This window comes from Bactrocera dorsalis, chromosome 2 (assembly GCF_023373825.1).
Source record: "Bactrocera dorsalis isolate Fly_Bdor chromosome 2, ASM2337382v1, whole genome shotgun sequence".
NCBI classification, from domain to species: domain Eukaryota; kingdom Metazoa; phylum Arthropoda; class Insecta; order Diptera; family Tephritidae; genus Bactrocera; species Bactrocera dorsalis.
In genome coordinates this window covers 69,706,570-69,717,123 of record NC_064304.1, presented here as the reverse complement: position 1 = coordinate 69,717,123, position 10,554 = coordinate 69,706,570, and the positions used below count along the sequence as shown (strand labels likewise).

The following is a 10,554-nucleotide window of genomic DNA, read 5'->3' as shown; positions in this document are numbered from 1 at the left end:
TTTTCTGAAAGCTCATTAAACTATCTAACTGGTGCAATGTATTGGGTCCACCTACGTCGACCAATTTAGGCGCTAGAGCGTTTAAAAAGTTGAAACAAAAATGTGATTTTTTTTTAAACTACTGTTTATTATGAACACTATTGCCACGCCCCTGGTGGTGATAGAGAAGAGGTTGAGGGCTTTTCTGAAAGCTCATTAAACTATCTAACTGGTGCAATGAATTGGGTCCACCTACGTCGACCAATTTAGGCGCTAGAGCGTTTAAAAAGTTGAAACAAAAATGTGATTTTTTTTTAAACTACTGTTTATTATGAACACTATTGCCACGCCCCTGGTGGTGATAGAGAAGAGGTTGAGGGCTTTTCTGAAAGCTCATTAAACTATCTAACTGGTGCAATGTATTGGGTCCACCTACGTCGACCAATTTAGGCGCTAGAGCGTTTAAAAAGTTGAAACAAAAATGTGATTTTTTTTTAAACTACTGTTTATTATGAACACTATTGCCACGCCCCTGGTGGTGATAGAGAAGAGGTTGAGGGCTTTTCTGAAAGCTCATTAAACTATCTAACTGGTGCAATGTATTGGGTCCACCTACGTCGACCAATTTAGGCGCTAGAGCGTTTAAAAAGTTGAAACAAAACTGTGATTTTTTTTAAACTACTGTTTATTATGAACACTATTGCCACGCCCCTGGTGGTGATAGAGAAGAGGTTGAGGGCTTTTCTGAAAGCTCATTAAACTATCTAACTGGTGCAATGTATTGGGTTCACCTACGTTAGCCAGTTTAGGCGCTAGAGCGTTTACAAGGTTGAAACAAAAATGTGATTTTTTTTTAATTTACTGTTTATTATGAACACTATTGCCACGCCCCTGGTGGTGATAGAGAAGAGGTTGAGGGCTTTTCTGAAAGCTCATTAAACTATCTAACTGGTGCAATGTATTGGGTCCACCTACGTTAGCCCATTTAGGCGCTAGAGCGTTTAAAAAGTTGAAACAAAAATGTGATTTTTTTTTAAACTACTGTTTATTATGAACACTATTGCCACGCCCCTGGTGGTGATAGAGAAGAGGTTGAGGGCTTTTCTGAAAGCTCATTAAACTATCTAACTGGTGCATTGTATTGGGTCCACCTATGTCGGCCAATTTAGCCGCTAGAGCGTTTAAAAAGTTGAAACAAAAATGTGATTTTTTTTTAAACTACTGTTTATTATGAACACTATTGCCACGCCCCTGGTGGTGATAGAGAAGAGGTTGAGGGCTTTTCTGAAAGCTCATTAAACTATCTAACTGGTGCATTGTATTGGGTCCACCTACGTTAGCCCATTTAGGCGCTAGAGCGTTTAAAAAGATGAAACAAAAATGTGATTTTTTTTTAAACTACTGTTTATTATGAACACTATTGCCACGCCCCTGGTGGTGATAGAGAAGAGGTTGAGGGCTTTTCTGAAAGCTCATTAAACTATCTAACTGGTGCAATGTATTGGGTTCACCTACGTTAGCCAGTTTAGGCGCTAGAGCGTTTACAAGGTTGAAACAAAAATGTGATTTTTTTTAAACTACTGTTTATTATGAACACTATTGCCACGCCCCTGGTGGTGATAGAGAAGAGGTTGAGGGCTTTTCTGAAAGCTCATTAAACTATCTAACTGGTGCAATGAATTGGGTCCACCTACGTTAGCCCATTTAGGCGCTAGAGCGTTTAAAAAGTTGAAACAAAAATGTGATTTTTTTGTAAACTACTGTTTATTATGAACACTATTGCCACGCCCCTGGTGGTGATAGAGAAGAGGTTGAGGGCTTTTCTGAAAGCTCATTAAACTATCTAACTGGTGCAATGTATTGGGTCCACCTACGTCGACCAATTTAGGCGCTAGAGCGTTTAAAAAGATGAAACAAAAATGTGATTTTTTTTTAAACTACTGTTTATTATGAACACTATTGCCACGCCCCTGGTGGTGATAGAGAAGAGGTTGAGGGCTTTTCTGAAAGCTCATTAAACTATCTAACTGGTGCATTGTATTGGGTTCACCTACGTTAGCCAGTTTAGGCGCTAGAGCGTTTAAAAAGATGAAACAAAAATGTGATTTTTTTTTAAACTACTGTTTATTATGAACACTATTGCCACGCCCCTGGTGGTGATAGAGAAGAGGTTGAGGGCTTTTCTGAAAGCTCATTAAACTATCTAACTGGTGCAATGTATTGGGTCCACCTACGTTAGCCCATTTAGGCGCTAGAGCGTTTAAAAAGTTGAAACAAAAATGTGATTTTTTTTAAACTACTTTTTATTATGAACACTATTGCCACGCCCCTGGTGGTGATAGAGAAGAGGTTGAGGGCTTTTCTGAAAGCTCATTAAACTATCTAACTGGTGCAATGTATTGGGTCCACCTACGTTAGCCCATTTAGGCGCTAGAGCGTTTACAAGGTTGAAACAAAAATGTGATTGTTTTTAAAACTACTTTTTATTATGAACACTATTGCCACGCCCCTGGTGGTGATAGAGAAGAGGTTGAGGGCTTTTCTGAAAGCTCATTAAACTATCTAACTGGTGCAATGTATTGGGTCCACCTACGTTAGCCCATTTAGGCGCTAGAGCGTTTAAAAAGTTGAAACAAAAATGTGATTTTTTTTTAAACTACTGTTTATTATGAACACTATTGCCACGCCCCTGGTGGTGATAGAGAAGAGGTTGAGGGCTTTTCTGAAAGCTCATTAAACTATCTAACTGGTGCAATGTATTGGGTCCACCTACGTCGACCAATTTAGGCGCTAGAGCGTTTAAAAAGTTGAAACAAAAATGTGATTTTTTTTTAAACTACTGTTTATTATGAACACTATTGCCACGCCCCTGGTGGTGATAGAGAAGAGGTTGAGGGCTTTTCTGAAAGCTCATTAAACTATCTAACTGGTGCAATGAATTGGGTCCACCTACGTTAGCCCATTTAGGCGCTAGAGCGTTTAAAAAGTTGAAACAAAAATGTGATTTTTTTTAAACTACTGTTTATTATGAACACTATTGCCACGCCCCTGGTGGTGATAGAGAAGAGGTTGAGGGCTTTTCTGAAAGCTCATTAAACTATCTAACTGGTGCAATGTATTGGGTCCACCTACGTTAGCCAGTTTAGGCGCTAGAGCGTTTAAAAAGTTGAAACAAAACTGTGATTTTTTTTTAAACTACTGTTTATTATGAACACTATTGCCACGCCCCTGGTGGTGATAGAGAAGAGGTTGAGGGCTTTTCTGAAAGCTCATTAAACTATCTAACTGGTGCAATGTATTGGGTCCACCTACGTCGGCCAATTTAGGCGCTAGAGCGTTTAAAAAGTTGAAACAAAAATGTGATTTTTTTTTAAACTACTGTTTATTATGAACACTATTGCCACGCCCCTGGTGGTGATAGAGAAGAGGTTGAGGGCTTTTCTGAAAGCTCATTAAACTATCTAACTGGTGCAATGTATTGGGTCCACCTACGTTAGCCCATTTAGGCGCTAGAGCGTTTAAAAAGTTGAAACAAAAATGTGATTTTTTTTAAACTACTGTTTATTATGAACACTATTGCCACGCCCCTGGTGGTGATAGAGAAGAGGTTGAGGGCTTTTCTGAAAGCTCATTAAACTATCTAACTGGTGCAATGTATTGGGTCCACCTACGTCGACCAATTTAGGCGCTAGAGCGTTTAAAAAGTTGAAACAAAAATGTGATTTTTTTTTAAACTACTGTTTATTATGAACACTATTGCCACGCCCCTGGTGGTGATAGAGAAGAGGTTGAGGGCTTTTCTGAAAGCTCATTAAACTATCTAACTGGTGCAATGTATTGGGTCCACCTACGTTAGCCAGTTTAGGCGCTAGAGCGTTTACAAGGTTGAAACAAAAATGTGATTTTTTTTTAAACTACTGTTTATTATGAACACTATTGCCACGCCCCTGGTGGTGATAGAGAAGAGGTTGAGGGCTTTTCTGAAAGCTCATTAAACTATCTAACTGGTGCAATGTATTGGGTCCACCTACGTTAGCCCATTTAGGCGCTAGAGCGTTTACAAGGTTGAAACAAAAATGTGATTTTTTTTTAATTTTAATATGAACACTATTGCCACGCCCCTGGTGGTGATAGAGAAGAGGTTGAGGGCTTTTCTGAAAGCTCATTAAACTATCTAACTGGTGCAATGTATTGGGTCCACCTACGTTAGCCCATTTAGGCGCTAGAGCGTTTACAAGGTTGAAACAAAAATGTGATTTTTGTTAAAACTACTTTTTATTATGAACACTATTGCCACGCCCCTGGTGGTGATAGAGAAGAGGTTGAGGGCTTTTCTGAAAGCTCATTAAACTATCTAACTGATGCAATGTATTGAGTTCACCTACGTTAGCTAATTTAGGCGCTAGAGCGTTTAAAAAGTTGAAACAAAAATGTGATTTTTTTTTAAACTACTGTTTATTATGAACACTATTGCCACGCCCCTGGTGGTGATAGAGAAGAGGTTGAGGGCTTTTCTGAAAGCTCATTAAACTATCTAACTGGTGCAATGTATTGGGTCCACCTACGTTAGCCCATTTAGGCGCTAGAGCGTTTACAAGGTTGAAACAAAAATGTGATTGTTTTTAAAACTACTGTTTATTATGAACACTATTGCCACGCCCCTGGTGGTGATAGAGAAGAGGTTGAGGGCTTTTCTGAAAGCTCATTAAACTATCTAACTGGTGCAATGTATTGGGTCCACCTACGTTAGCCCATTTAGGCGCTAGAGCGTTTAAAAGGTTGAAACAAAAATGTGATTTTTTTAAAACTACTGTTTATTATGAACACTATTGCCACGCCCCTGGTGGTGATAGAGAAGAGGTTGAGGGCTTTTCTGAAAGCTCATTAAACTATCTAACTGGTGCAATGAATTGGGTCCACCTACGTTAGCCCATTTAGGCGCTAGAGCGTTTAAAAAGTTGAAACAAAAATGTGATTTTTTTTTAAACTACTGTTTATTATGAACACTATTGCCACGCCCCTGGTGGTGATAGAGAAGAGGTTGAGGGCTTTTCTGAAAGCTCATTAAACTATCTAACTGGTGCAATGTATTGGGTCCACCTACGTCGACCAATTTAGGCGCTAGAGCGTTTACAAGGTTGAAACAAAAATGTGATTTTTTTTAAACTACTGTTTATTATGAACACTATTGCCACGCCCCTGGTGGTGATAGAGAAGAGGTTGAGGGCTTTTCTGAAAGCTCATTAAACTATCTAACTGGTGCAATGTATTGGGTCCACCTACGTTAGCCCATTTAGGCGCTAGAGCGTTTACAAGGTTGAAACAAAAATGTGATTGTTTTTAAAACTACTGTTTATTATGAACACTATTGCCACGCCCCTGGTGGTGATAGAGAAGAGGTTGAGGGCTTTTCTGAAAGCTCATTAAACTATCTAACTGGTGCAATGTATTGGGTCCACCTACGTTAGCCAGTTTAGGCGCTAGAGCGTTTACAAGGTTGAAACAAAAATGTGATTTTTTTTTAAACTACTGTTTATTATGAACACTATTGCCACGCCCCTGGTGGTGATAGAGAAGAGGTTGAGGGCTTTTCTGAAAGCTCATTAAACTATCTAACTGGTGCAATGTATTGGGTCCACCTACGTTAGCCAGTTTAGGCGCTAGAGCGTTTACAAGGTTGAAACAAAAATGTGATTTTTTTTAAACTACTGTTTATTATGAACACTATTGCCACGCCCCTGGTGGTGATAGAGAAGAGGTTGAGGGCTTTTCTGAAAGCTCATTAAACTATCTAACTGGTGCAATGTATTGGGTCCACCTACGTTAGCCCATTTAGGCGCTAGAGCGTTTACAAGGTTGAAACAAAAATGTGATTTTTTTTTAAACTACTGTTTATTATGAACACTATTGCCACGCCCCTGGTGGTGATAGAGAAGAGGTTGAGGGCTTTTCTGAAAGCTCATTAAACTATCTAACTGGTGCAATGTATTGGGTTCACCTACGTTAGCCAGTTTAGGCGCTAGAGCGTTTACAAGGTTGAAACAAAAATGTGATTTTTTTTTAAACTACTGTTTATTATGAACACTATTGCCACGCCCCTGGTGGTGATAGAGAAGAGGTTGAGGGCTTTTCTGAAAGCTCATTAAACTATCTAACTGGTGCAATGAATTGGGTCCACCTATGTCGGCCAATTTAGCCGCTAGAGCGTTTAAAAAGTTGAAACAAAAATGTGATTTTTTTTTAAACTACTGTTTATTATGAACACTATTGCCACGCCCCTGGTGGTGATAGAGAAGAGGTTGAGGGCTTTTCTGAAAGCTCATTAAACTATCTAACTGGTGCAATGTATTGGGTCCACCTACGTTAGCCAGTTTAGGCGCTAGAGCGTTTACAAGGTTGAAACAAAAATGTGATTTTTTTTTAAACTACTGTTTATTATGAACACTATTGCCACGCCCCTGGTGGTGATAGAGAAGAGGTTGAGGGCTTTTCTGAAAGCTCATTAAACTATCTAACTGGTGCAATGTATTGGGTCCACCTACGTTAGCCAGTTTAGGCGCTAGAGCGTTTACAAGGTTGAAACAAAAATGTGATTTTTTTTAAACTACTGTTTATTATGAACACTATTGCCACGCCCCTGGTGGTGATAGAGAAGAGGTTGAGGGCTTTTCTGAAAGCTCATTAAACTATCTAACTGGTGCAATGTATTGGGTCCACCTACGTTAGCCAGTTTAGGCGCTAGAGCGTTTACAAGGTTGAAACAAAAATGTGATTTTTTTTTAATTTACTGTTTATTATGAACACTATTGCCACGCCCCTGGTGGTGATAGAGAAGAGGTTGAGGGCTTTTCTGAAAGCTCATTAAACTATCTAACTGGTGCAATGAATTGGGTCCACCTATGTCGGCCAATTTAGCCGCTAGAGCGTTTAAAAAGTTGAAACAAAAATGTGACTTTTTTGTAAACTACTGTTTATTATGAACACTATTGCCACGCCCCTGGTGGTGATAGAGAAGAGGTTGAGGGCTTTTCTGAAAGCTCATTAAACTATCTAACTGGTGCATTGTATTGGGTTCACCTACGTTAGCCAGTTTAGGCGCTAGAGCGTTTAAAAAGATGAAACAAAAATGTGATTTTTTTTTAAACTACTGTTTATTATGAACACTATTGCCACGCCCCTGGTGGTGATAGAGAAGAGGTTGAGGGCTTTTCTGAAAGCTCATTAAACTATCTAACTGGTGCAATGTATTGGGTCCACCTACGTCGACCAATTTAGGCGCTAGAGCGTTTAAAAAGTTGAAACAAAAATGTGATTTTTTTTAAACTACTGTTTATTATGAACACTATTGCCACGCCCCTGGTGGTGATAGAGAAGAGGTTGAGGGCTTTTCTGAAAGCTCATTAAACTATCTAACTGGTGCAATGTATTGGGTCCACCTACGTTAGCCAGTTTAGGCGCTAGAGCGTTTACAAGGTTGAAACAAAAATGTGATTTTTTTTTAACTACTTTTTATTATGAACACTATTGCCACGCCCCTGGTGGTGATAGAGAAGAGGTTGAGGGCTTTTCTGAAAGCTCATTAAACTATCTAACTGGTGCAATGTATTGGGTCCACCTACGTCGACCAATTTAGGCGCTAGAGCGTTTAAAAAGATGAAACAAAAATGTGATTTTTTTTTAAACTACTTTTTATTATGAACACTATTGCCACGCCCCTGGTGGTGATAGAGAAGAGGTTGAGGGCTTTTCTGAAAGCTCATTAAACTATCTAACTGGTGCAATGTATTGGGTCCACCTACGTTAGCCAGTTTAGGCGCTAGAGCGTTTACAAGGTTGAAACAAAAATGTGATTTTTTTTAATTTACTGTTTATTATGAACACTATTGCCACGCCCCTGGTGGTGATAGAGAAGAGGTTGAGGGCTTTTCTGAAAGCTCATTAAACTATCTAACTGGTGCAATGTATTGGGTCCACCTACGTCGACCAATTTAGGCGCTAGAGCGTTTACAAGGTTGAAACAAAAATGTGATTTTTTTTTAAACTACTGTTTATTATGAACACTATTGCCACGCCCCTGGTGGTGATAGAGAAGAGGTTGAGGGCTTTTCTGAAAGCTCATTAAACTATCTAACTGGTGCAATGTATTGGGTCCACCTACGTCGACCAATTTAGGCGCTAGAGCGTTTAAAAAGTTGAAACAAAAATGTGATTTTTTTTTAAACTACTGTTTATTATGAACACTATTGCCACGCCCCTGGTGGTGATAGAGAAGAGGTTGAGGGCTTTTCTGAAAGCTCATTAAACTATCTAACTGGTGCAATGTATTGGGTCCACCTACGTTAGCCAGTTTAGGCGCTAGAGCGTTTACAAGGTTGAAACAAAAATGTGATTTTTTTTTAATTTACTGTTTATTATGAACACTATTGCCACGCCCCTGGTGGTGATAGAGAAGAGGTTGAGGGCTTTTCTGAAAGCTCATTAAACTATCTAACTGGTGCAATGAATTGGGTCCACCTACGTTAGCCCATTTAGGCGCTAGAGCGTTTAAAAAGTTGAAACAAAAATGTGATTTTTTTTTAAACTACTGTTTATTATGAACACTATTGCCACGCCCCTGGTGGTGATAGAGAAGAGGTTGAGGGCTTTTCTGAAAGCTCATTAAACTATCTAACTGGTGCAATGTATTGGGTCCACCTACGTCGACCAATTTAGGCGCTAGAGCGTTTAAAAGGTTGAAACAAAAATGTGATTTTTTTTAAACTACTGTTTATTATGAACACTATTGCCACGCCCCTGGTGGTGATAGAGAAGAGGTTGAGGGCTTTTCTGAAAGCTCATTAAACTATCTAACTGGTGCAATGTATTGGGTCCACCTACGTCGACCAATTTAGGCGCTAGAGCGTTTAAAAGGTTGAAACAAAAATGTGATTTTTTTTTAAACTACTGTTTATTATGAACACTATTGCCACGCCCCTGGTGGTGATAGAGAAGAGGTTGAGGGCTTTTCTGAAAGCTCATTAAACTATCTAACTGGTGCAATGAATTGGGTCCACCTACGTTAGCCCATTTAGGCGCTAGAGCGTTTAAAAAGTTGAAACAAAAATGTGATTTTTGTGTAAACTACTGTTTATTATGAACACTATTGCCACGCCCCTGGTGGTGATAGAGAAGAGGTTGAGGGCTTTTCTGAAAGCTCATTAAACTATCTAACTGGTGCAATGTATTGGGTCCACCTACGTTAGCCAGTTTAGGCGCTAGAGCGTTTACAAGGTTGAAACAAAAATGTGATTTTTTTTTAAACTACTGTTTATTATGAACACTATTGCCACGCCCCTGGTGGTGATAGAGAAGAGGTTGAGGGCTTTTCTGAAAGCTCATTAAACTATCTAACTGGTGCAATGTATTGGGTCCACCTACGTTAGCCCATTTAGGCGCTAGAGCGTTTAAAAGTTGAAACAAAAATGTGATTTTTTTTTAAACTACTGTTTATTATGAACACTATTGCCACGCCCCTGGTGGTGATAGAGAAGAGGTTGAGGGCTTTTCTGAAAGCTCATTAAACTATCTAACTGGTGCAATGTATTGGGTCCACCTACGTTAGCCCATTTAGACGCTAGAGCGTTAAAAAGTTGAAACAAAAATGTGATTTTTTTTAAACTACTGTTTATTATGAACACTATTGCCACGCCCCTGGTGGTGATAGAGAAGAGGTTGAGGGCTTTTCTGAAAGCTCATTAAACTATCTAACTGGTGCAATGTATTGGGTCCACCTACGTTAGCCCATTTAGGCGCTAGAGCGTTTACAAGGTTGAAACAAAAATGTGATTTTTTTAAAACTACTTTTTATTATGAACACTATTGCCACGCCCCTGGCGTTTAACGAGCTTTCAGAAAAGCCCTCAACCTCTTCCCTATCACCACCAGGGACGTGGCAATAGTGTTCACAATGAAAAGTAGTTAAAAAAATCAAATTTTTGTTTCAACCTTGTAAACGCTCTAGCGCCTAAACTGGCTCACGTGGGTGGACTTAATGCATTGCATCAGTTTGATAGTTTAACGAGCTTTCAGAAAAGCCCTCAACCACTTCTCTATCACCACAAGGGGCTTGGCAATAGTGTTCACAATGAAAAGTGGTTAAAAAAAATCAAATTTTTGTTTCAACCTTGTAAACGCTCTAGCGCCTAAATTGGCTGACGTAGGTGGACCCAATACATTGCACCAGTTAGATAGTTTAACGAGCTTTCAGAAAAGCCCTCAACCTCTTCCCTATCACCACCAGGGGCGTGGCAATAGTGTTCACAATGAAAAGTAGTTAAAAAAAATCAAATTTTTGTTTCAACCTTGTAAACGCTCTAGCGCCTAAACTGGCTCACGTGGGTGGACTTAATGCATTGCATCAGTTAGATAGTTTAACGAGCTTTCAGAAAAGCCCTCAACCTCTTCTCTATCACCACCAGGGGCGTGGCAATAGTGTTCACAATGAAAAGTAGTTTAAAAAAAAATCAAATTTTTGTTTCAACCTTGTAAACGCTCTAGCGCCTAAATTGGCTGACGTAGGTGGACCCAATACATTGC

The 10,554-nt window shown here is 39.4% G+C and overlaps 2 long non-coding RNA genes across 20 annotated transcripts in view; one reads left to right on the top strand and one right to left on the bottom strand.

Annotated features, from left to right (window-relative positions):
* Positions 1–6,880, top strand: part of LOC125776778 (uncharacterized) — an 86,004-nt gene extending 79,124 nt beyond the window's left edge. For 18 of the 19 annotated variants that reach the window (XR_007421935.1, XR_007421928.1, XR_007421924.1 and 15 more), the window contains 2 exons: positions 808–1,527; positions 6,734–6,880. This is a non-coding gene — a long non-coding RNA (uncharacterized LOC125776778). The remainder of the gene's footprint in view (positions 1–807; positions 1,528–6,733) is intronic. The other variant, XR_007421936.1, reaches the window with a different exon arrangement.
* LOC125776790 (uncharacterized) lies at positions 1,182–8,457 on the bottom strand. Its single transcript, XR_007421955.1, has 3 exons — positions 8,314–8,457; positions 6,877–7,056; positions 1,182–1,310 (listed from the first exon to the last, which is right to left on the bottom strand). It is a non-coding gene; the product is annotated as an uncharacterized LOC125776790 (long non-coding RNA).
* Positions 8,458–10,554: the final 2,097 nt, after the last annotated feature.